The sequence below is a fragment of the Convolutriloba macropyga genome, chromosome 8 (genome assembly GCF_964194025.1).
Source record: "Convolutriloba macropyga chromosome 8, txConMacr16.3, whole genome shotgun sequence".
Lineage (NCBI taxonomy): Eukaryota > Metazoa > Xenacoelomorpha > Acoela > Convolutidae > Convolutriloba > Convolutriloba macropyga.
In genome coordinates, this window is record NC_134475.1 from 24,093,883 (window position 1) to 24,119,856 (window position 25,974).

The 25,974-nt window shown below is 37.3% G+C and overlaps 1 protein-coding gene across 2 annotated transcripts in view; it reads right to left on the reverse strand.

Annotated features, from left to right (window-relative positions):
* The window catches only part of LOC142344025 (uncharacterized), a 75,089-nt gene extending 49,366 nt beyond the window's left edge, over positions 1 to 25,723 (reverse strand). Inside the window, exon 1 of one of the 2 annotated variants that reach the window (XM_075395477.1) lies at positions 25,582 to 25,723. The gene's annotated coding sequence lies outside the window, so the exon portion shown is untranslated. The remainder of the gene's footprint in view (positions 1 to 25,581) is intronic. The other variant, XM_075395478.1, reaches the window with a different exon arrangement.
* Between the last annotated feature and the right edge of the window lie 251 nt (positions 25,724 to 25,974).

Genomic DNA, 25,974 nt, shown 5'->3' on the forward strand with positions numbered 1-25,974 from the left:
TTTTCTCACTTTCTTTTCTCACTTTCTTTTCTCACTTTCTTTTTCTTTTCTCACTTTCTCTTCCCACTTTCTTCTCACTTTCTTTTTCTCACTTTCTTTTCTCACTTTTTTTCTCACTTACTTTTCTCACTTTGTTTTCTCACTTTCTTTTCTCGCTTTCTTTCCTCGCTTTCTTTTCTCTTTCTTTTCTCACTTTCGTTTCTCACTTTCTGTTCTCACTTTCTTTTGTCACTTTCTGTTCTTACTTTCTGTTCTCACTTTCTTTTCTCACTTTCTTTCTCACTTTCTTTTCTCACTTTCTGTTCTCACTTTCTTTTGTCACTTTCTTTTGTCACTTTTTTTCTTGCTTTCTTTTCTCGCTTTCTTTTCTCACTTTCGTTTCTCACTTTCTGTTCTCACTTTCTTTTGTCATTTTCTTTTGTCTCTTTCTTTTCTCTTTCTTTTCTCTCTTTCTTTTCTCACTTCCTTTTCTCACTTTCTGTTCTCACTTTCTCTTCTCACTTTCCTTCTCACTTTCTCTTCTCACTTTCTCTTCTCAGTTTTTTTTCTAACTTTCTTTTCTCACTTTCTTTTCTCGCTTTCTTTTCTCACTTTCTTTTCTCGCTTTCTCTTCCCACTTTCTTTTTCTCACTTTCTCTTCTCACTTTCTCTTCTCACTTTCTCTTCTCACTTTCTTTTCTCACTTTCTTTTCTCACTTTGTTTTCTCACTTTCTTTTCTCCTTTTCTTTTCTCACTTTCTTTTCTCACTTTCTTTTTCTTTTCTCACTTTCTCTTCCCACTTTCTTCTCACTTTCTTTTTCTCACTTTCTTTTCTCACTTTTTTTCTCACTTACTTTTCTCACTTTGTTTTCTCACTTTCTTTTCTCGCTTTCTTTCCTCGCTTTCTTTTCTCTCTTTCTTTTCTCACTTTCGTTTCTCACTTTCTGTTCTCACTTTCTTTTGTCACTTTCTGTTCTTACTTTCTGTTCTCACTTTTTTTTCTCACTTTCTTTCTCACTTTCTTTTCTCACTTTCTGTTCTCACTTTCTTTTGTCACTTTCTTTTGTCACTTTTTTTCTTGCTTTCTTTTCTCGCTTTCTTTTCTCACTTTCGTTTCTCACTTTCTGTTCTCACTTTCTTTTGTCATTTTCTTTTGTCTCTTTCTTTTCTCTTTCTTTTCTCTCTTTTCTCACTTCCTTTTCTCACTTTCTGTTCTCACTTTCTCTTCTCACTTTCCTTCTCACTTTCTCTTCTCACTTTCTCTTCTCAGTTTTTTTTCTAACTTTCTTTTCTCACTTTCTTTTCTCGCTTTCTTTTCTCACTTTCTTTTCTCGCTTTCTCTTCCCACTTTCTTTTTCTCACTTTCTTTTTCTCACTTTCTCTTCTCACTTTCTCTTCTCACTTTCTCTTCTCACTTTCTTCTCACTTTCTTTTTCTCACTTTATTTTCTCACTTTTTTTCTCACTTACTTTTCTCACTTTTTTTTCTCACTTTCTTTTCTCGCTTTCTTTCCTCGCTTTCTTTTCTCTCTTTCTTTTCTCACTTTCGTTTCTCACTTTCTGTTCTCACTTTCTTTTGTCACTTTCTGTTCTTACTTTCTGTTCTCACTTTCTTTTCTCACTTTCTTTCTCACTTTCTGTTCTCACTGTCTTTTGTCACTTTCTTTTGTCACTTTCTTTTGTCACTTTTTTTCTTGCTTTCTTTTCTCGCTTTTTTTTCTCACTTTCGTTTCTCACTTTCGTTTCTCACTTTCTGTTCTCACTTTCTTTTGTCACTTTCTTTGGTCTCTTTCTTTTCTCTTTCTTTTCTCTCTTTCTTTTCTCTCTTTCTTTTCTCTCTTTCTTTTCTCACTTCCTTTTCTCACTTTCTGTTCTCACTTTCTCTTCTCACTTTCCTTCTCACTTTCTCTTCTCAGTTTTTTTGTCACCTTCTTTTCTCACTTTCTTTTCTCACTTTCTTTTCTCACTTTCTTTTCTCACTTTCTTTTCTCACTTTCTTTTCTCCCTTTCCGTTCTCACTTTCTTTTCTCACTTTCTTTTCTCACTTTCTTTTCTCCCTTTCTGTTCTCACTTTTTTTCTCACTTTTTTTCTAACTTTCTTTTCTCACTTTCTTTTCTCACTTTCTTTTCTCACTTTCTTTTCTCACTTTCTTTTTTCACTTTCTTTTTCTTTTCTCACTTTCTCTTCCCACTTTCTTTTTCTCACTTTCTTTTTCTCACTTTCTTTTCTCACTTTTCTCACTTTTTTTCTCACTTACTTTTCTCACTTTTTTTCTCACTTTCTCTTCTCGCTTTTTTTCTCACTTTCTCTTCCCACTTTCTTCTCACTTTCTTTTTCTCACTTTCTTTTCTCACTTTTTTTCTCACTTACTTTTCTCACTTACTTTTCTGACTTTCTTTTCCACTTTCTTTTCTCGCTTTCTTTTCTCTCTTTCTTTTCTCACTTTCTGTTCTCACTTTCTGTTCTCACTTTCTTTTGTCACTTTCGGTTCTTACTTTCTCTTCCCACTTTCTTTTTCTCACTTTCTTTTTCTCACTTTCTTTTCTCACTTTTTTTCTCACTTACTTTTCTCACTTACTTTTCTCACTTTTTTTCTCACTTTCTCTTCTCGCTTTTTTTTCTCACTTTCTCTTCCCACTTTCTTCTCACTTTCTTTTTCTCACTTTCTTTTCTCACTTTTTTCTCACTTACTTTTCTCACTTTCTTTTCCACTTTCTTTTCTCACTTTCTTTTCTCACTTTCTTTTCTCACTTTCTTTTCTCACTTTCTTTTCTCCCTTTCTGTTCTCACTTTTTTTCTCACTTTTTTCTAACTTTCTTTTCTCACTTTCTTTTCTCACTTTCTTTTCTCACTTTCTTTTCTCACTTTCTTTTTTCACTTTCTTTTTCTTTTCTCACTTTCTCTTCCCACTTTCTTTTTCTCACTTTCTTTTTCTCACTTTCTTTTCTCACTTTTATCTCACTTACTTTTCTCACTTTCTTTTCTCACTTTCTTTTCTCACTTTCTTTTCTCCCTTTCTGTTCTCACTTTTTTTCTCACTTTTTTCTAACTTTCTTTTCTCACTTTCTTTTCTCACTTTCTTTTCTCACTTTCTTTTCTCACTTTCTTTTCTCACTTTCTTTTCTCACTTTCTTTTCTCACTTTCTTTTTTCACTTTCTTTTTCTTTTCTCACTTTCTCTTCCCACTTTCTTTTTCTCACTTTTGTTCTCACTTACTTTTCTCACTTACTTTTCTCACTTTTTTTCTCACTTTCTCTTCTCGCTTTTTTTTCTCACTTTCTCTTCCCACTTTCTTCTCACTTTCTTTTCTCCCTTTCTGTTCTCACTTTTTTTCTCACTTTTTTTCTAACTTTCTTTTCTCACTTTCTTTTCTCGCTTTCTTTTCTCACTTTCTTTTCTCACTTTCTTTTCTCACTTTCTTTTCACTTTTTTTTCTCACTTTCTCTTCCCACTTTCTTCTCACTTTCTTTTTCTCACTTTCTTTTCTCACTTTCCTCACTTTTTTTCTCACTTTCTCTTCTCGCTTTTTTTTTCTCACTTTCTCTTCCCACTTTCTTCTCACTTTCTTTTTCTCACTTTCTTTTCTCACTTCTTTTCTCACTTACTTTTCTCACTTTCTTTTTCACTTTCTTTTCTCGCTTTCTTTTCTCTCTTTCTTTTCTCACTTTCTGTTCTCACTTTCTGTTCTCACTTTCTTTTGTAACTTTCTGTTCTTACTTTCTGTTCTCACTTTCTTTCTCACTTTCTGTTCTCACTTTCTTTTGTCACTTTCTTTGTCACTTTCTTTTGTCATTTTTTTTTCTTGCTTTCTTTTCTCGCTTTCTTTTCTCGCATTCTTTTCTCACTTTCGTTTCTCACTTTCTGTTCTCACTTTCTTTTGTCACTTTCTTTTGTCTCTTTCTTTTCTCTTTCTTTTCTCTCTTTCTTTTCTCTCTTTCTTTTCTCACTTCCTTTTCTCACTTTCTGTTCTCACTTTCTGTTCTCACTTTTCTCACTTTCTTTTCTCACTTTCTTTTCTCGCTTTCTTTTTCTTTTCGCTCTTTCTTTTCTTTCTTTCATTTGTCACTTCCTATTCTCATTTTCATTTCTCACTTTCTTTTCTTTCTTTTCTCACTTTCTTTTCTCGCTTTCTTTTTCGTTTCTCTTTCTTTTCTCGCGTTCTTTTTCTTTTCTCTCTTTCTTCTCTCTCTTTCTTTTCTCACTTTATTTTCTCATTTTCTTTTTCTCACTTTCTATTCTCACTTTTCTTTCCTCGCTTTCTTTTCTCGCTTTCTCTTCCCATTTTCTTTTTCTCACTTTCTATTCTCACTTTCTCTTCTCACTTTCTTTCTCACTTTCTTTTCTCACTTTGTTTTCTCACTTTGTTTTCTCACTTTGTTTTCTCACTTTGTTTTCTCACTTTCTTTTCTCACTTTTTTTTTCACTTTTTCTTTTCTCACTTTCTCTTCCCACTTTCTTTTTCTCACTTTCTGTTCTCACTTTCTGTTCTCACTTTCTCTTCTCACTTTCTCTTCTCACTTTCTTTTCTCAGTTTCTTTTCTCACTTTCTTTTCTCATTTTCTTTTCTCACTTTCTTTTTCTTTTCTCACTTTCTCTTCCCACTTTCTTTTCTCACTTTTTTTCTCACTTTCTTTTCTCACTTTCTTTTCCACTTTCTTTTCTAACTTTTTTCTCACTTTCTATTCTAACTTTCCCTTCTCACTTACTTTTCTCACTTTCTTTTCTCAGTTTCTTGTTCACTTTCTTTTTCACTTTCTTCTAACTTTCTTTTCTCACTTTCTTTTCTCACTTTCTATTCTAACTTTCTTTTCTCACTTTCTTTTCTTTCTTTTCTTGCTTTCTTTTTTCACTTTCTTTTCTTTTGTGAAGTTTTATGTCACTTTCTGTTCACTTTTTTACTTTTTTGTCACCCTTTCGTTGCTCACTCTTTGCTCACTTCATTTCCTCACTTTCTTTTCTCACATTCTATCAATATTTTGCAAAGTAGGCTCATATTTGCATCAAAGGCCCTGACAAATTGTTTTTGCAAAGACCTAACAGTGAGCGTGTGCCCATCAATCTATGTTAGAAACTTTAGTGCTTTTCCGAGCAATTTGTTGAGTTGTTACAAGCACTGCTTTTAACGGAGCTGTTGAACAGAGCGATAACATTTTAACGGGGGTAAGAAAGTAGGCTCATGTTTGCATTAAGGGCCCTAACAGTTTGCAAGGCTCTAACATAGCGTTTGCCCTCCAATCTATGTTTAAAACTTCAGTTTTTTTCAATTAATTGTTTGCTATTTGAGTTGTTACATGCGCTGCTTTGAACGGAGCGTTTGAACAGCTCGACCTCACTTTGTTTTGTTTTAAGATATATTGTTGTTATAATGGCACCCCAACATTCAAAAACTATTGTTGAAAAATTTGATGCCGCCGAGAGAGATATCGAACGAGCTTTCAAAAGATTTGAAAACTACATTGGAAAGGCAGTTGCAAACATGGCAACTTCGCCTTTATCAGCGGAATTGCGTCTAGAAGCCTTCCTTGAAGGAATAAGAGATTGTAAGGAAATTGAAGACCTCCGCAAGCAAATTACCATTTCTTTGAAGTCTTGCAAAGTTGAAATTTGTAACGTTAATGCTGCGTTCCTGAAGTTTGTTCAACTTCATGTGAATGCTGAAAACTCCGAGCTCGCTAGACAGTTTGGCATCTCAAGCAAGTTAGACAATGTTGACAAACGAGCATCCTCGGAGAGGAATAAGAAGTATCCTTCAGAAAATGTTGGGAAAGGTAATATGAACAATTTTTTTCTGATGTCCCGTTTTGAATTAGTTTTGTTTCAAGGGTTGTTAACGAAGAAAAATATGCTCGCAAAACCAGTTCTCGATGCTCGAAGTTCTCACTGCGAGGTTGTTGTGCTTTCTGAAGACGAGGAAGAAAGCACCTCTGCTAATTGCGAATTGTCAAAAGGTGAGGACTTCTGCTCAGGAAGTTCGATGTCTACAACTTTATAATTCTTTTAGGGCTACTATTTTTCTTTTAGATGTTGCTTCTCATATGGCGACAAAGCCTGCTCAGGAAGGTGACGCAAGTATTTGGAAGATGAGAAAACCATCCTATCAGGGCGCTACTGTGGAGTCTTTTCTGTCAGATGAAATCCAGAACGGTAAGTTTTCTGCATACTTTTTCTGTGATTTTCAAATACTGTTTTTGGATTTTGTGTTTAGATATTAAAGTCGAAACGTACATGCCGATCGAAAAAATTTTCCTTTTGGACCCTCTTCTGGTTAACTATGATAGTGATGGCATCAGTTCGAGTCCCATTGCTTCTCAACTTGACACTGAAAGTGAAAAAGAGTTTTCGGATAGTTGCACTCCAAACAAGTACAATGACAAAATTTTTCGGAAATCAGGCGTGGGTTGCTCTGGATCTAAGAACGCCATCAAAAACGACGCTACGTTCCTTTGTGAGCCAACTGCTTTCACCTCGAAAGAAAAATCACGTCTCAGTTCGTCAAGTATTGCTTTTTCTAGCAGTTGTGTGAGCCCCGAGAAAAACGTGAAACGGCCAATATTTCGGCAACTTGATTGTCGGCCCTATGGTATGTGCGGTCCTCTAAATGTTGTAGCTTTGTTTAAATTTTGCTGTCTTGTGTGTCTCAATTCCCCATGAATTTGCCACTGCCCTTTATATGGGTGCCTTTATGTAAATGCTTTCACTCTTGATTTGCCTTCTGATTTTCCCTGCTTTTAAGCATAAGATTTCTATGGTCTGTTACCAGCATTCGTCAAAATTTAATACTTCAATCGTCAAAATTTAATACTTCAACCTGATCACAGTTTGATTATTTGTGACTGGCTGTCAAAAAATTTGTTTAGGTAAGTGGAGACGAGTTCATGATTCTCATACCAGACGAACTGATGATGAAAAATTATCCGCTGACATTAATTGACTTGCTGAGCAATCCTAATTCCAGAAAACTTCAGCTATTCCGAAAACTATGTTTATCTATATATCTAGCTATATGTGGCAGTTTTCGGAGCAAATGTTGTTTTACTAAAAACAAGTTAAATTTTGTTGCTGACGATAAATCATTTTTGTTTTGTAAAAGCAAGAGTATTTGACATCCTAAATATTCAGTCTTTCTTGACATCCTAAACTTTCTTTTGTTGAAATTCTTTCAGCACAAATTGATGTGATTCCAAATCTGGTTTCCGGGAGTACTTGAGATTTATAAGAGATTTAAATTCACATGCATTAGGGTGCAGATTTGTACGTCATTATAGTTCCTTTCAAATTTGTCACAGAACAAAATTGTAAGCTGTAGTTACCAACCACTTTATTTCATTATTGCTTCATTGTTTTGCTATGAGTTAGCATTTTTTGTTCGTTTTCAAAATTAAAATAGCAATTGATCAATTGTGTGCAAGCTTCAAGAACCTTGATGGCGTTCATTCATTAGAAAAATCTGGTGCTTTGTTTTGCACCTTATAGAAACTTTCCATGTTTATCAACAGAGCTTGAATTTCAGAGTTTTTGCTAAGCGGGTGAAAATGTTTGAAGAGAATGGCAAACGAAGGCAGTTTGTTCTACCAGAGGGTTTCACTTCACTGGCTTCAATGTTGAATGAATTGTTTTCGGTACGTTATCGAATTGCGTTTGATCGTTGAGCAGTAGGAATTATTTGTCCATAATCACTCTTGATGTTTAGATACCCTATAATGGACCTAGAAACTGCCTGGTGGTCAACAAAAAAGAAGATGCTGTGAAACTAAATATCATATGTCTCTGCGCTTTTGAAGGTTATATTGTTTTCGTTTTTAGTTGAAAAAATTCCACTATTTGATTGTTCTATTGCTTCTTTTGGTTTTATCTGCTGCATTGCAAGCCGATCAACTTTTGTTGTGTTTAGGTGAAGAGGTGTTCAGTGGAACAAACTACAGTTACGGTTTTTCCGAAAGTGGGGATATGAAGGTGCTTGCTTATCGGTAGCCATTTCCAGTTCTTGACTTGGTTGTACCTGTTAAATTTGGTACCCCTGTTATTCTCACAGAAACGCTGGATTTTGATCGGCAAGCGGGAACTTTTTGCGTTATCCTGGATGTGGTGGATCGCAAAATGAAATTGTTGACAGTATTCAGAGCTCGAGTATGCTTCGTTGAACTGATTGAAGAGTTCGATCCGAAATTGGGGAAACATGTTTGTTATTTTCCAGTCAGTTTAGCCTTTGCAGCGGTCGAACAACGTGTTATGGGCGAAGCTTTGAATGCATTGAAAATTGAAGTCGAATGAGGATTTTATTGTGAAGGGCAGCAAGTGTTAAGCTTTTCTTTGATAGTATCGAGAACTCAGCCTACTGCATTCTTTTGTAGCATGTAGTTCTTCATTTTTTTAGTTCATCGTTTCGACCACAATTGTGTAATTTAAATTTTGACAAGTGCTTTTGTTCAATATCACTATAAACGTTTTTCCAAATGTGTAGCGCAACTTCTTTCTCTTCTTTTCAGTTCTTTCAGCATTTTGGTTCGCATTTCAACTTGGCCCATTGAAGATTTTTTCTCACTTTCTTTTCTCACTTTTTTCTCACTTTCTTTTCTCACTTTCTTTTTCACTTTCTTTTCTTAACCTTTTTTCTCACTTTCTATTCTAACTTTCCCTTCTCACTTACTTTTCTCACTTTCTTTTCTCACTTTCTTGTTCACTTTCTTTTTCACTTTCTTCTAACTTTCTTTTCTCACTTTCTTTTCTCACTTTCTATTCTAACTTTCTTTTCTCACTTTCTTTTCTTTCTTTTCTTGCTTTCTTTTTTCACTTTCTTTTCTTTTGTGACGTTTTATGTCACTTTCTGTTCACTTTTTTACTTTTTTGTCACCCTTTCGTTGCTCACTCTTTGCTCACTTCATTTCCTCACTTTCTTTTCTCACCTTCTATCAATATTTTGCAAAGTAGGCTCATATTTGCGTCAAAGGCCCTGACAAATTGTTTTTGCAAGGACCTAACAGAGAGCGTGTGCCTATCAATCTATGTTAGAAACTTTAGTGCTTTTCCGAGCAATTTGTTGAGTTGTTACAAGCACTGCTTTTAACGGAGCTGTTGAACAGAGCGATATCATTTTAACGGGGGTAAGAAAGTAGGCTCATGTTTGCATTAAGGGCCCTAACAGTTTGCAAGGCTCTAACATAGCGTTTGCCCTCCAATCTATGTTTAAAACTTCAGTTTTCTTCAATTAATTGTTTGCTATTTGAGTTGTTACATGCGCTGCTTTGAACGGAGCGTTTGAACAGCTCGACCTCACTTTGTTTTGTTTTAAGATATATTGTTGTTATAATGGCACCCCAACATTCAAAAACTATTGTTGAAAAATTTGATGCCGCCGAGAGAGATATCGAACGAGCTTTCAAAAGATTTGAAAACTACATTGGAAAGGCAGTTGCAAACATGGCAACTTCGCCTTTATCAGCGGAATTGCGTCTAGAAGCCTTCCTTGAAGGAATAAGAGATTGCAAGGAAATTGAAGACCTCCGCAAGCAAATTGCCATTTTTTTGAAGTCTTGCAAAGTTGAAATTTGTAACGTTAATGCTGGGTTCTTGAAGTTTGTTCAACTTCATGTGAATGCTGAAAACTCCGAGCTCGATAGACATTTTGGCATCTCAAGCAAATTAGACAATGTTGACAAACGAGCATCCTCGGACAGGAATAAGAAGTATCCATCAGAAAATGTTGGGAAAGGTAATATGAACAATTTTTTTCTGATGTCCCGTTTTGAATTAGTTCTGTTTCAAGGATTGTTAACGAAGAAAAAGATGCTCGCAAAACCAGTTCTCGATGCTCGAAGTTCTCACTGCGAGGTTGTTGTGCTTTCTGAAGACGAGGAAGAAAGCACCTCTGCTAATTGCGAATCGTCAAAAGGTGAGGACTTCTGCTCAGGAAGTTCGATGTCTACAACTTTATAATTCTTTTAGGGCTACTATTTTTCTTTTAGATGTTGCTTCTCATATGGCGACAAAGCCTGCTCAGGAAGGTGACGCAAGTATTTGGAAGATGAGAAAACCATCCTATCAGGGCGCTACTGTGGAGTCTTTTCTGTCAGATGAAGTCCAGAACGGTAAGTTTTCTGCATACTTTTTCTGTGATTTTCAGTTACTGTTTTTGGTTTTTGTGTTTAGATGTTAAAGTCGAAACGTACATGCCGATCGAAAACAATTTCCTTTTGGACCGTCTTCTGGTCAACTATGATAGTGATGGCATCAGTTCGAGTCCCATTGCTTCTCACCTTGACACTGAAAGTGAAAAACAGTTTTCGGATAGTTGCTCTCCAAACAAGTACAAGGACAAAATTTTTCGGAAATCAGGCGTGGGTTGCTCTGGATCTAAGAACGCCATCAAAAACGACGCTACGTTCCATTGTGAGCCAACTGCTGTCACTTCGAAAGAAAAATCACGTCTCAGTTCGTCGAGTATTGCTTTTTCTAGCAGTTGTGTGAGCCCCGAGAAAATCGTGAAACGGCCAATATTTCGGCAACTTGATTGTCGGCCCTATGGTATGTGCGGTCCTCTAAATGTTGTAGCTTTGTTTAAATTTTGCTGTCTTGTGTGTGTCTCAATTCCCCGTGAATTTGCCATTGCCCTTTATATTGGTGCCTTTATGTAAACGCTTTCACTCTTGGTTTGCCTTCTGATTTTCCCTGCTTTTAAGCATAAGGTTTCTATGGTCTGTTACCAGCATTCTTCAAAATTTATTTCTTTAACCTGATCAGAGTTTGATTATTTGTGACTGGCTGTTAAAAAATTTGTTTAGGTAAGTGGAGACGAGTTCATGATTCTCATACCAGACGAACTGATGATGAAAAATTATCCGCTGACATTAATTGACTTGCTGAGCAATCCTAATTCCAGATAACTTCAGCTATTCAGAAATTTATGTTTATCTATATATCTAGTTATATGTGTCAGTTTTCGAACCAAATGTTGTTTCACTAAAAACAAGTTAAATTTGGTTGCTGACGATAAATCATTTTTGTTTTGTAAATGCAGGAGTATTTGACATCCTAAATATTCAGTCCTTCTTGTCATCCTAAACTTTCTTTTGTTGAAATTCTTTCAGCACAAATTGATGTGATTCCAAATATAGTTACCAACCACTTCATTTTTGCTTCATTGTTTTGCTACGAGTTAGCATTTTTTGTTCCTTTTCGAAATTACAATAGCATTTGATCAATTGAGTGCAACCTTCAAGAACCTTGATGGCGTTCATTCATTAGAAAAATCTGGTGCTTTGTTTTGCACCTTATAGAAACTTTCCATGTTTATCAACAGAGCTTGAATTTCAGAGTTTTTGCTAAGCGGATGAAAATGTTTGAAGAGAATGGCAAACGAAGGCAGTTTGTTCTACCAGAGGATTTCACTTCACTGGCTTCAATGTTGAGTGAATTGTTTTCGGTACGTTATCGAATTGCGTTTGATCGTTGAGCCATAGGAATTAATTGTCCATAATCACTCTTGATGTTTAGTTTTTCTACACTGGACATAGAAACTGTCTGGTGGTCAAGAAAAAAGAAGATGCTGTAAAACTAAATATCATACGTCTCTGCGCTTTTGAAGGTTATATTGTTTTCGTTTTTAGTTTTAAAAATTCCACTATTTGATTGTTCTATTGCTTCTTTTGGTTTTATTTGCTGCATTGCAAGCCGATCAATTTTTGTTGTGTTTAGGTGAAGAGGTGTTCAGTGGTACAAACTACAGTTACGTTTTTCCGAAAGTGGAGATATGAAGGTGCTTGCTTATCGGTTGCCATTTCCATTTCTTGACTTGGTTGCACCTGTTAAATTTGGTACCCCTGTTATTCTCACAGAAACGCTGGATTTTGATCGGCAAGCGGGAACTTTTTGCGTTGTCCTGGATGTGGTGGATCCCAAAAGAAAATTGTTGACAGTATTCAGAGCTCGAGTATGCTTCGTTGAACTGATTGAAGAGTTTGATCCGAAATTGGGAAACATGTTTGTTATTTTCCAGTCAGTTTATCCTTTGCAGCGGTCGAACAACGTGTTATGGGCGAAGCATTGAATGCATTGAAAATTAAAGTCGAATGAAGATTTTATTGTGAAGGGCAGCAAGTGTTAAGCTTTTCTTTGATAGTATCGAGAACTCAGCCTACTGCATTCTTTTGTAGCATGTTGTTCTTCATTTTTTTTAGTTCAACGTTTCGACCACAATTGTGTAATTTAAATTTTGACAAGTGCTTTTGTTCAATATCACTATAAACGTTTTTCCAAATGTGTTGCTCAACTTCTTTCTCTTCTTTTCAGTCCTTTCAGCATTTTGGTTCGCGTTTCAACTTGGCCCATTGAAGAGTGTTTCGTTAAGAATTCTGTCTGCTGTTTGACCAGTTTCTTAGATTCAGTGTTTGAAATTTAACCAGATGTGCAATTGAGTGGTACAACAAATTTTTTCATTTCAGGTGTTCTTTGTTATTTTAGAAATGGAAGTTTCGAAGAGAAAAGTTCTGGATCTGAGTCAACGAATTGATTTGTTTTTTGCCAAACTCAAATTGGATATATATGCATATGCATCTGTTCACTCGCAAAAAATGTTGATTGAACTGATATATAAATGGCAGATGGCAGTGAAAAGGTGCCTAGCGAAAGTGGTAAGAAGTTTGAGTGCAAAGAAAAAACACAGCGCGATAAAGAGCATCAGATGTGAGACCAATCACTCGACTTCAGGTATGTTATACTTTTTAATTTAGTTATCGCCTCGAAAGCTATCGACTAGCAATCTGTTACTTTGTCAAGAGATTCATCTCTGTAGATTTTTTAAAATCGTTTTTACTGTATTGAAGCGTATTGTAATGCTGAATATTTTTCCAAATAGGAACAATTTTTTGCTTCCTCATTTGACTTTAGTGACCGAGCTATAGTGATACGTAGGTTTGTGGTAGAGTTTTTTGCATTTAGGAATATCCGATACCAAAAGTTACGTGGAGGACCTTATTGACTCAGAAGCTGGCGCTGACATCCCTTGTCATCGTAACTTCGAAGGACCGCTTTTACTTGTTCAAAGTGAGACTCATGTTTCGGAGAACGCAGTTGACCGGGCTCAGAAGACAACTGAAAGTCCGGGTTTTAAAAAATTTGTGAAAACTGTGAACATGAAATCAAGTTCTTGTTGAGGCTGCTATTATGATTTCAATTCCTTCAAATAACTATTTGACAAATTTGGCAATTGTTTGGAATTGACGACTCACTGAATAATTTTTCATCCAAAGCCGAGTTGGTTAGTATTAGTTCATTAGGATTTTTTGTAGAATCATCGATCTGATTACGGTCGTTGGAATTTGATTCGAAGCTTTCAGTAATTCGAAGTATTGGGTAATGGATATGAAAGAGGATTTCTATGCAACCTTTTTGCATTTCAAACTCTGACATGAGGAGTCAGACATCAAACTTTAACTATATATTTATACGTTAATTTTCAATGACCTTTGAAGCTGTTTTGAATACTGGGTTCTATTATTCAGAGGTTGACAATTTTTGTCCCAAATCAATCGTCATTTACTTCTACCGTGTCTCACATTTCGCATTCTGCCCGGAAAGGTTATTTCACTCTTCTTTATTTTTGTATTTCTGGTATCCAGTTCTATAAACGATGCTCAATTTTCAGTTGCTATGAATGTAGATGAAATTACACGAAGCTGTATGAGCGTATGAGCGCTGTCAATAATGTTTTTGTCGAGTTCAGAGAGTTCCTTCTTTTGAACACTAACGACAGCAATGTAGGGGATATACGTCTTCTGCATGAAGCTCTGAACACATGGCAGATTCGGACAAAACGGTCTCTTGCCAGAGTTATGCGAACAACCAAATCCTTAAGTGGATGCGTTGTTTGTTGGCAGGCAGGTGGGCTCCGGCAATCTGAATTGGAGTTAGCCCAAATACGTGAAGGTGATCAGGAAATTGATTCATTGTTTTTGACAACCAGTCAACGTAAGTACTTGATATAGTCAACTTATCCTTAGTTCATGAAATCCAAATTATGTTTTTTAAGAACTCGAAGAATCGGTTGCTGATTATTGCTGGGAATCAAGTTTGAGTACTCCAGTGTTCTTCGACTGTGACCAGCTTTTCAACGCTGAAGGAGAAAGTACGAAATCGCTGCGTTTAAAAGTTTCGATTTGTTTGATCTCTGTTTCTTTAGGCTCCAAAGAATCAAGCGGCTCAACTACATATCAGGAGTTCAGGTGTTGCTACCCCAACATATAATGTCTTTGGTGTTGATATTACGTATTTATATATCCTCCTGAGAGATATCGTAACTTCATGCAAGCCGCAGTGTGAATTTTCTGCTTTATTATGTTGAGGTCGGAAGAATTAATTTCTCTTCGGTTTAGTTTTTTCTGGGCTCGCTTAATGATACCTTTGCATATAACTGGCTTCTACTTTTTCTTAGCCACGAATTGCTTTCTTGTCTTTGTGATTAATTGGGCTGTTTCAGATTTATTGTGGTTACTTGATATTCTTTTTATGGAAATCTAATCAGTTCATTGCCATTGTAATCATGCTTCATTGAAATGGGATCAACCAACATTGAAAAGGAACTGGATGAAATGATCTCTGAAAATGTTTGGTGTCATCGGGAGTTTGACCAAGTAATCAATGAGTTGTCGAAATTGCCAAATGACAAATGCAGTCAAATAAAACTGCGCTCAGTTGCCTGTAAAATTAGTGTTAGTAAAGTTGCTGACAGTCTTCGCAAGAGCTTGGAATCCCTTCAAAAAAGTGTGGAACAGAAAGATGATTGCTGTTCCAATCACTCCAAACAGAAAATGAGTTAATTTCACGCTATGTTGAGTGAATTTAATTGTTCGATCTCTTTTCGTTGTTTTAACGAGAATTTGATAATCACATCGTTTCAAGGCATTTCTAAGTTGGCATCATTTTTAAAGAACACCTAAGACCCACTAATTTTGTAATTATTGAGAGGTGTCGAGTTTTACCTTTTTCCAGAATGGTGCACGTATTTTAGCCGCGTTAACTGCTCCATTCATCTTCGATTTGATTCATTAAGGTACAATTATTTTTGTTAACTCAAGCATAAAAGTTCTATATTGCTCACCAAAATATTTGCTTTGGCTTTTGCTTATTTCCCCTTCACTAAATTGAAAATTTTGCCTGAAAACGTCCTCTTTACTTAAAAATTTCTGAAATTGTTTAATCGCGAGAGAAGTTCTGAAATTGTTTAATCGCGAGAGAAGTTCGGAAATTGTTTAATCGCGACCTTTTTTGTATATCAAACCATTTAGTGAATTAAACAGTATAAAATTGATGGTCTGCACTGTTTTATTGAAAGCTGAAGTATAGTATATGTTTTGTTTTCTTGTAAAACACAAGTTTTTCAAAATGTGCTTTTTAATTCCTTTAGGTAAGTTTGTTCCTAAATTGTAAGACATTTCCGAGCAATCTGTTTGGTGTCATCTCTGAGATGTTTGCAAACAAGGTTGATCAACTTTTTGGTTAACTCAATTTTTTAAAGATATTTGGTTACAATGGTACCACAACATTCAAAGTCCCCTGTTAAAACTTTTACGACGCCGAACAATGTTGATCAACTTTTTGGTTAGCTCAATTTTTTAAAGATATTCGGTTACAATGGTACCACAACATTCAAAGTCCCCTGTTGAAACTTTTACGACGCCGAATAAGATCGATTGGGCAATCAAACGATTCGAGCTACATTGAAAAGGAGGTTGACATAATTGTAATTTCCTCAACACGTTCCTTAGCATGGTTTTTAAATTTTATAAATAAGGTTCTTCAATTTTTTTCTCCGTTCTTTGATGTGAAACCTTCCAATACTTGAAGCTTGGGGTCATGATAGCCTCCAAAGGAGAGGCGGATGCTATTTATTGGTTTATCATTGCAGTTTAATCATTGTAGTCGAGTTGCTAGATTGATTCCCTTAGGAGCTTTTCTCTTTTCAGGTCAGTTTGTCAAAAGTATCTTTTAAATTAGGTTCACATAAATCATTTGTATCCGTTTCAGAAACATGAACCCCGAGATACGGAAACATTTTAATGAAATAGTGTCTCTGAGTCACAAAGCTCATGGCGACTTTGTTAGCACCATGAAGAAAATTTCGGATTACGAAAAACCAGAGGCCGTCGATCATATCTTAGCTTCTGCTGTTGCATGCAAACTTAATGTACATCACGCAACTGCAGTTGTCAAGCGCGATTTGTTATGGTCTTCCAAAACTCCTATATCAACCGGTAAACTATTACAGTAAATCTGAAGGTTTTGCTTTGTCATTTTCGTATTAATAGGTGACTGTTTTAGAGGCTGCTAAACGCGAACTTTCCTCAGTTGCAGAATGCTACAGCAAGAAATAAGAAAGAAACAAACAAACTAACCAGTTATCTATTTCTCGACCTGATAATGTTTTCTTCAGCTGAGTCCTTTTGATTGCATATCTTGACTTTGGGCCCAATAAATTTTGTTCGACTATAAGTTTTCAAGCAATTCTGTCTGACTTTGGTTTGATAGATTTTAACCTCAATATTGAACTGGTTATCTTTGATTCATTATATCTATTCAACATGTGGTCCACGAGTAGTGGTTAGTTTTTGTATCAATTGAACTCGGTAGACTGAGTTTTGTTTTCAGCAGATTTTTATTTAGCCTTTTCAGAGTGTTATGTCATCATCAAGCTCAGAGTCCGGAATGGACATCCTTCGGAATGCTTTTCCAAATCTCAATCGGGACGAATTGTCTAATTTATTTTCCATGCATTAGGAGCTCTTATCCAACACAAAATAACAGAGAGACGAAAAGATGGAGATTTCAACCGAGATGCAATGGGTTCCCAACAAAACTCTTCAGGCTCAAGAAACTCGACAATTGCGACCACTTTTGGCGTATGTATTATTTTTTGGCAGTCATTTTTTATCTTTTCACAGAATCTGAGAAGCAATTTTTTGGATTCGTTTTGACTTTCGATCATCAGATGCTCTGTTTTCTAATTTTAATACATCATACTATCGGTGTTATGACCTCAATATTGAATGGACGATGTTTTGCATCCGACCGTTCTTGGGTTGCAATAACTTTCAATAGGCAATGTGTAGCAAAACTTTTCGTGTTTTCTCATTTCGTTGTTATTTTTTTTGAACTTTTGTAGATGGCAGAAAAAAAACAGTTAGGGACTGTTCTAGAGATTTGAGTGTGCAACAGTTTCATAGCTTTATTGAGTTGTTCAAGTGATTTGGCATCCGGAGTATGCATCACATCATCTGTATGCCTCAAAAGTGATTCATTTTATTAATTTCTTTTCAGAAGTTGAGGTGCCGCTCGAGTCGAAATCTGGAAAAGGCTGTTGGGTGCAACAACAGGATGAGGAAGTCAAAGAATAAACAGGTACTCTACTTTCTGAGTTTTTCCTAATACGGCGTTATGTTTTCCAGTCATTTTAGGTGGCTGTCGCTGTGAACCGGGACGTTGCATGGGTCGTAAAAACCTACCGGAGTATGCAGTTTGCGGAGGTTTTTCCACCTGAGGTGTAGTGTTTTACTTAGTATGTTCCACTGTATCCTTTGTGAACAATGGGGCTTTGTTTCTTACAGGGTAGAAAAGAACAGAGTGTTGACGAGAGTTTTCCAGGTGATCCACCCTGTCATCAATGCTCCGATAGCTCAATTTGTCCAATTGCTTCTCCTTCCAGAGTATGTAGCAATTTATTGCTAACCAGCGAAAATATTTGTCATAATCGTTTTCTCAGAAGCTGAGGTGCCGTTGGACTCGAAATCAAGACAAATCTATGGGAATAAACTGTTTAAACAGTCCTGATAGTTCTGGTCGACATGTGCGCTACCTTCTTTTGTTTTCAATTTTATTACATTAATTACGACTTTTGTGTTATGATTGTTGTCAATAGGTTGCCGGTGTCCTGAACCAAGACGTCTCCTGGGTTGTAAACACTTATCGCAATATGTTCGTGGAGAGTGTTCTCCCTGAGGTTCGAAATTTTTCCTTTAATTTATTCCACCGTAAGTTTTTTTGTTTTTGATATTTTGTTGTTTTCTGCATAGGACACAGGAAAACGTAGTGCTGGAGACTCGGGAAACGCTCGAAATGAAGCTCTTTGTCTTGATAGCTCTGCAGATTCAACATTCGGTTCAAGGGCTTCTTCGCCCAAGGTATGTAGCAATTTGTTTGAAGTTGTTTGAAACAAAATCACAAAAACTCTTAGATTTAACCTTTCAAGCAGGGTTCTCCTTCATACATTTAGCCTTTCAAAAGATTGGGTTCACAGGTTCTGTCTTTTTTATATGAGTTCAATATATCATTTTTTTGTAATTTTTTTGTGATGTTAAGGTTACCGGAGCTCTGAAACAAAAGTTTTCACGGGTTGTATATAATTACTGCCATGTGAAGGTTGCGGATAGTTCCCTTCTTGAATTGCAGTTTTTCAGCCATTAAATACTCTGAGTAATTAAATACGTAATTAAGTACTTAAAGTAATTAAATAGGTAATTAATTAATTTGTGTAATAAAATAGTGATGTATTCGTAATAGTGATGTATTCGTTTAGGGTAGAAAATGCGGTATAAGAGGGTGTTTCCGAAAAGAACCGCTCTGCCATCAAAGCTCAACAAGCGCAACATGTGCCACTTCATCTATAGTATGTACTATTTTTTCTATGTGTCAAAAAATTGTCTTCCTGTTTTCAGTTGTTTCAGAATAATTGGAATAGAGGACCAATAACATCCATTCTGCCTTGCTATACATTGAGAAAATCAGAAAGTTTTGATGAACGCTGATAGCTGTCCTGTAAAATATTGTTTAACGAGAACGATATTTAGGTAGCAAGTGTCGTAAACCAAGATGTATCACGGGTGGTGAACAATATTCGCAACATGCAGTTTGTAGAGTGTGTTCCTGAGGTGCGCGAGATTTCTCAAGTTGGTCTTGTTTTAGTAGTAGTAGTTAATATGTTGGTTAGTGGGTCATGGTCTGAGATTGATGTCTTTAGGTGCCAACCTTTTGCTCTGCAACAGATGACGTGTCCATGGTCGTGAATACTTACCGTACAATGCAGTTCAGAAACAGCGAAACAAAGGTTTGCTTCGGATTATTTTTGCCGCTTATTGAAATAAAGCTTTCAAGATACGCTGTGCTTTCCTACGTAAGTCTATTGAACAAATTTAGGCCGCAAGTAGTACACAACAATGTGTTCTGGACGTTGTACGTGAATGCAGCAAACCTGATCGTACTAAGCCGTTATCTTCAGCTGTTTCAAGTGACCCAATTGCAAGAGCAGTTAGATCGCTCCCTATGGTGCTGTTGTTTTCATGTTGCCTTAGTTTTTCATATAATCAGATCAATTGTGTATCAGTTCATTTTTTTAGAAACAACGCTTAAACATCAACAAGAGAAACAGGGAAAATAGAAATATCGGAGATATGCGACTCAAGGTACCCAAATGTTGCTGCATCGTTTTGCCTTGAGACATTGTGAAATTGATTTTGTTGCAGGAGCTCAAGACAAGTGCAGTGGACGGTCATTTATCAAGAAAAAGAAACATACCGCCCCACTATTCGCGCAGAAACTGTTCCGCTAAACGTTCAGAGGAAACTTTAAATTGCTCAGTTTTGGTAGAAAGTCATTTTTGCGGTTATAGAAATAATGCTTGCACTTTCTGTAGTGCCCTTAGGTGGTCCGAGGAGAGCAATTCGATATGTTGCTATTCTGGCAAGACAAATTTAAGTCAGTTTCCAGATCCACCAGAGTTATTGAAGGAATTGTTTTCTTCTCAAGATGAAAGAGCGGTTGTTTTTCGGAAGTACATAAGACAATTGAATAATGCCTTGGCGATGGCTTCCATCAAAATTGGAAACATAACACAAGATGTCAATTCTTTTGTCCCAACAGTTTTTCTACAGGTATTGTTTTTCTGCAGTGTTCACTTGATTCTTGAATATTAATGTAATGTCTTTAGGGGAAATCTTATAAATTATTTGGGCCTCTGAAAGCATCCGATGGGCAGCCAAAGTTTGCGCAATTATACGTCCATGATCCGCAAGCTGAACAAGAGTCTGCGCGGTTGCGCTTAAGCTCTTTGAAGCTTCCATCCACTGTGTCTCCATTCGAATGTGAGACTTTACAATTGTTGATACGTGACCTCCAGGTAAATATAATTACTAGGTTTATATTAATAAAAGGCTCAAACGAATATTCATTTTTTTCAGGCGATGCTGCATGAGGTGAACCCTTTTGTACGGGATTTTGTTCAAATTGCAGAATTTGAAGATGGAGAACATGAGAATGTACATTTTGTCATCAATCCTGCCGCTCGACCCCAAAACGAGCATGCAAGGGTGCATAACTTGAATCTACACGAAGTTGCTGTTCTATTCAATGAAACACCTCAGGCAAATGATATTGTTGTTCGGAGGCGGGGTGGTGGATTGTCAATCATAGCTGACACACATCGTGCATTCGATCCTCTGCATTTTGTTTTACTCTTTCCGCTTGGTAGTCATGGTTGGCATATCCGAATTCCTCAAAGGTTTGTAATTTCAAAGTCTTTTTTGATCGACGTAAAAATAATGTCCGTTGTTTTTAGGAACTGTGAACGAATGATCACCAAGCTTCAGTTTCATTGTTTTCATTTGCATGAACGTCTAGACTCATTTAACTACCTACTTTGCGCTGAACGACTTCTGCAGGAGTACATTTGTGTGTCGTTTGCGACCATTGAGAATTTGCGACTACAATTTGCCAAGTATAACCAAGATATACTCAGATCGGAAGTTCTTTCAAACTTGCAGGATGCTATGTTGGCCTCTGATGGGGATTCTCGCGTCGGTAAACGAATTATTTGCCCGAAGTCAATTTATAATAGTCAGAGGAATCGCTTCTGCAGGTAAGCTCTATATACGTCAGCCAGACGTATGGTTGCTGTACAAGTCTTCAGATTTTTGTTTTTCTTAGGTATCAAGATGCTATCGCAGTTTGCAGAAAGTATCACAAACCGGACTACTTTATTACCTTTACTTGCAACCCTTTGTGGCCAGAGATTCAGCAGCATCTTAAAAAAGGACAATCTGCGCAATCGAGACCAGATCTGGTTGTTCGCGTCTTTAGACTGAAACTGCGCAGTCTTATCGATGATTTACGTTATAACGGTTAGTGAAGTGCTGTTCTTTCTCAGAAGACAATTAATTCTCAATGTAGCGATTAGGTTGTTTTTGAAAATCATCTTTGGCGTAAATTTTTTTTAAGGAGTGTTCGGAAAAATGCTGGCCTTTAATTACGTTGTAGAATATCAGAAACGCGGCCTTCCACATGCACATATACTTCTCATTGTAGCCCAGTGTGATCGTCTGAAGACACCGGAAGATATCGATTCTGTGATATGCGCCGAACTCCCTCCTAACCCCTCTTCTTTTAGCTGCGATAAGAAAAAATTCCAAGCCACGCGTCTTCGAAAAACAATTCTGAAGTGCATGATTCATGGGCCATGTGGAATTCGAAATCCTCGTTCTCCTTGTATGTTAGATGGCAAATGTTCGAAAGGATACCCTAGGCAGTTTAGTTCTCGTACCTCGTGGAATGAATGGTCTAGTTATCCTGTCTACAGAAGGCGGAATTCTGAAAATCCTGAGTCCAGGGCAGTGATTGGCGATCACGTCATAGACAACAGCTGGGTTGTACCTTACAACCCCTTCCTATCGTTGAAATATGATGCTCACATTAATGTGGAAGCTTGTATATCACCTTTTGCTGCAAAGTATCTCTTTTTGTACATTAACAAGGTAAATTTGTTGAGCTTAACATTGCTAATTTATCTGTTTTCATTTGTTGTGAAGATCAATTTTTCCTAGGGAAATGACCGTTCAATGGTGAAGTTAGCTGGAGATTCAGTAGACGAAATTGAGCAGTTTGAAAATATGAGGTGTATTGGATCCTTGGAGGCCTGTGCAAGGATTTTTTCCTTGCCGCAGTCAGAAAGATTTCCTTCTGTGCAACAGTTGAGAGTTCATCTTCCCAATGAACAGATTGTTTTGTTCGAAGAAGGGGAAGAAAGAAGTGCTCTTGATAATGAAAGAAAGTGCAAAACCGAACTGACTGAGTTTTTCGCATACAACAAAAGGAATCCTGGAACAATGGTCAGGTACTGCGACTTCCCGGAGTTCTTTTTGTGGAACAAATTAAAAAGGGAATGGACAAAGAGAAAGATAAAAAACGGGTACCATTGGGCGTGTATTTACTGTTCATCCCTCCTCAGGTAACCGATACTATCTCAGGCTTCTCCTTCACCACAACTTCTGTAAAGGTCAGATCTTGACTTCTTATTGCTTTTTTAATCTTTGTCTTTTACTTGGGTTTCTTTAGGAAAAATTTCCTTCGACCACCTGAAAAAAGTTGGTGACCAGATTTTGGAGTCCTTCAAAGAAGTATGCTGTGCACTTGGTATTCTAGCTGACAATGAGGAGTGGGATAATGTAGTAGCTGAGGCCATTGGGTCTTTGTCAAGTAAAAGAGCGCGTGAATTGTTCGCTGTTATGTTGAAATATTGTGAAATACCTAATCCGCAAGCCATCTTCATCAAGTACCTCGATGTTTGGGTTGACGATTTACGCCGGCGTAATTACAGCTTACCAGAGCGCATCCTTAAAATCTACGCGTTGAAAGAATTAGAGACCGAGCTTCAATTACTTTCCCGAAAACTTGAGGACTTTAATTTGCCACGTGTTACCCAGCGTGATTTAGATGAACTTGACATTGCGACCATGCATCTTGAGAGAACCCAGTCAGCTCTGTTGTTGGAGGAAACGACTTTCAGTTTAACGGAATTGCAGGAATTTGTGTCTCTTTGCAAAAGCTCATTGCCGGGAAGTCTTCACCAGTCGCAGCGCCTTGTGTATGACGAAGTTGTTAGAAAATTTTTAACTGGAGAACAGGTGCTGGCTTTTGTAAACGCTAGAGGTGGAACGGGGAAAACCTATCTGCTTAATGCAATTCTTGCTTTTGCGAGGTCGTACCGATCTGTGGTTTCTCCTGCTTTAGCAGTTGCTACTAGTGGAATAGCGGCAACGCAGTTATCAAATGGGCGAACTTTTCATTCTCGTTTCAAGGCACCCCTCTGCATTCTAGAACATTCGGTGTTAGATATATCAGTTCAGACAAATTTAGCAAATTTGATTCGCCAAAGTGAAATTATTGTTTGGGATGAAGCACCAATGGCGCATCGTTTTCTGCTCGAGGCACTAGACCGCAGTTTGAGGGATGTCATGAACAACGAGAGGCCTTTTGGTGGGAAAAGTTTGGTTCTTGCAGGTGATTTCAGGTAAATCCTACTTGATTTTTTTCCAGTGTTTCTGATTGGCAAACTATTGTTTTTAGGCAAATTTTACCGGTTGTGAAAGGAGGAAATAGAGCTGATATTGTTGGTTGCTGTTTGAAAAGATCTCATCTCTGGAGTCTGTTTCAAAAATTTTCTTTGGACACAAATTTGAGGCTTCTCAACTGTGGATCGATTGGCGTGTTTGATTACGACCAGTGGCTTCTTAACATCGGAAATGGTTGCGCGCCGAGCACTTCACTCGCCATTTTGCCTTCAGAGAATGCTGAGTTCATTGATCCCGATCAACGAGTGGTCTGCATTCGGAGAATGATTCATTGGCTTTTCGAAGGATATCTACAGGTAAGTGGTCACAGCCTTGTTTTTTTCTCATCTAATTTTTAAATATTTTTTGTACTTCAGCGTGGTGTTGTTCCAAACAACAGCTGTATTCTGGCTGTCACAAACGCTTCAACAAGAGAGCTCAACAACGTTTGCACAAACTTGTTTTCAGGCGACAGTTTTTATTGCTACAGCGCTGACACAGTATTCGATCCTGAGGATGACTGCCGTTACCCTGTTGAATTTTTAAACAGTCTTTCTGTTCCTGGTGTTCCGGATCATGTTCTGGTCTTGAAAACTGGCATGCCTGTAATTCTATTGCGGAACTTAAGTCCGAAGTCTGGTCTATGCAATGGTGTTCGCCTTATTGTTAAGACAGTTCTCAATAGGCGTCTTGTTGCTGTTCAATTTGCAGATCAAGACAACAGGGAAACATTGCTCATTCCGCGAATCAGCCTTGTCGTTGATGAGACAGCAAATGTTCCTCTTAAGTGGAAACGACGGCAATTCCCATTGAGACAAGCTTTTTCATTGACAATCAACAAAGTTCAGGGTCAAACCTTGTCACGGGTGGCCGTTTGGTTAGAGGTACTCGTTTTCACTCATGGTCAGCTTTACACCGCTGCTTCCCGCGTCAATAACCCCGATAACATACGATTTTATGTTACCCGTGATGAGCAGTCCTTAGAAACGATTTCGACCAGAAACGTAGTTTTCGATGAAGTTCTTGACTGATTTGCATTCAGTGTTTTGTATCTCAAATTAAAACTGTTTTGATGAAGCTCTGTCAAGATGATGTAAATTCTCTCTGTATCGATATTTGCTTTAATAGAGGGTGGGAATTAATGTTTGTGTTATCTTTTTTATAAAACGTTAACTTAAATTGCTCTTTTTGTTTTCGGTCGTTTTTAGCTGCAATGCTGTTAGCTAAGCGAAGCTTTCTGGCCGCTCATTTTCATTTAACATTTGATCGCACAGCAAACTGAAAAAGTCAACTTATTTGAATGATCTTTTATTCTTGCTAACGGTTTTTGTGCTCGTTGTTCTAAAAAGCAGTCTCATCATTATTCTTTGATTTGAAACAAACGCAAGCTGTTCAATGCCGCACTCTTGAAGGTCAGTAGTTTTGTGTTATTTAAGTCCTTTGAACTTTGCTAATTGTTCTTTTGGATGCCGAAATAGATAAAAGATTTCGGTGTTAAACCGATTTCGGGGTGAATAAATTGCGGGGTTAAATGACTGAGGGGTGATTATATACGGGGTTAAATTATAGGGGGTTAAATAAATCGGGGTGAAAAGAAGTAGAACCTACGTATACACCCCAGTTACAGAGCATGTGACATCATAATTCACTTTCAATATTATTCAAAATATACTACAAAACATCTAAATTTAGTTTTTGGGTTCTTTCCCATTATAGCTCCCCCCCCCCAGCTTAGTGGTCAGGTAACCTATAACCCCCATCATGGTAATTATACCATAATGGGGGCTATAATTTCATGGGGGGCTATAATGGGAAAGACCCAATTTTTGATCGAACAACTCAACTCCCTAGTCCAGCTCTAGATTCGAGTCTTTCCCATTATAGACACCCCATGAAATTATAGCCCCCCATTATGGTGTGCTTACCGTGGTTGAGGGCTATAGGTCATCTGACCACTGAGTGGGGATGGACTATAACGGGAAAGACCCCTAGATTCTTTGAAGCAAACTAATAAAATGGAATACTGAAGGGAATGTCTTTCCCATAATAGCCCCCTCCCCAGCTTAGTGGCACGCCATAATGGGGGGAGGGGTTAAAATGTCGTGGACTATGGTAGGACGACCCATTAAAGTTTTATGAGGGCAACGAAGCATCGCTATTTCTGGTAATGCCGAATCACGCCCAGAAACAATTGAAAGCCAACGAATAAAGCAATAGGAAAGTCGTGCTTGGTTTAACCTGTCATAGAGCTTCAGACAGGCTACAATTTACCTCTGGACCTCTGTAAGTTGTTCAACTACTGAAAATAAGACGTGGTTTTCTTTTTGAGCAAAGGAACGTTGAGCACGACCAGATATTTAACGAGGCACGTGCTAACATATTGCACGTGCATCTATTTCATTGTTTTGACAATCGCATGTGCCGACGGTCCAGCTGTTCGGTCTGACCTAGAAAGTCTTTGGTCCGGACCAGAAAAGCCAAATCTGTTTGGTCTGGGTCATACCTATTTTTCGACCTGTTCGTTTGGCGACCCCTCCCCCAGGGTCTCGACCAAGGTCTTTCTGTTCCACTCATGACATGGGTCTCGGGCAACATCCCTGGGCCTTATTTCGTCACGAAGTTTAAACAATT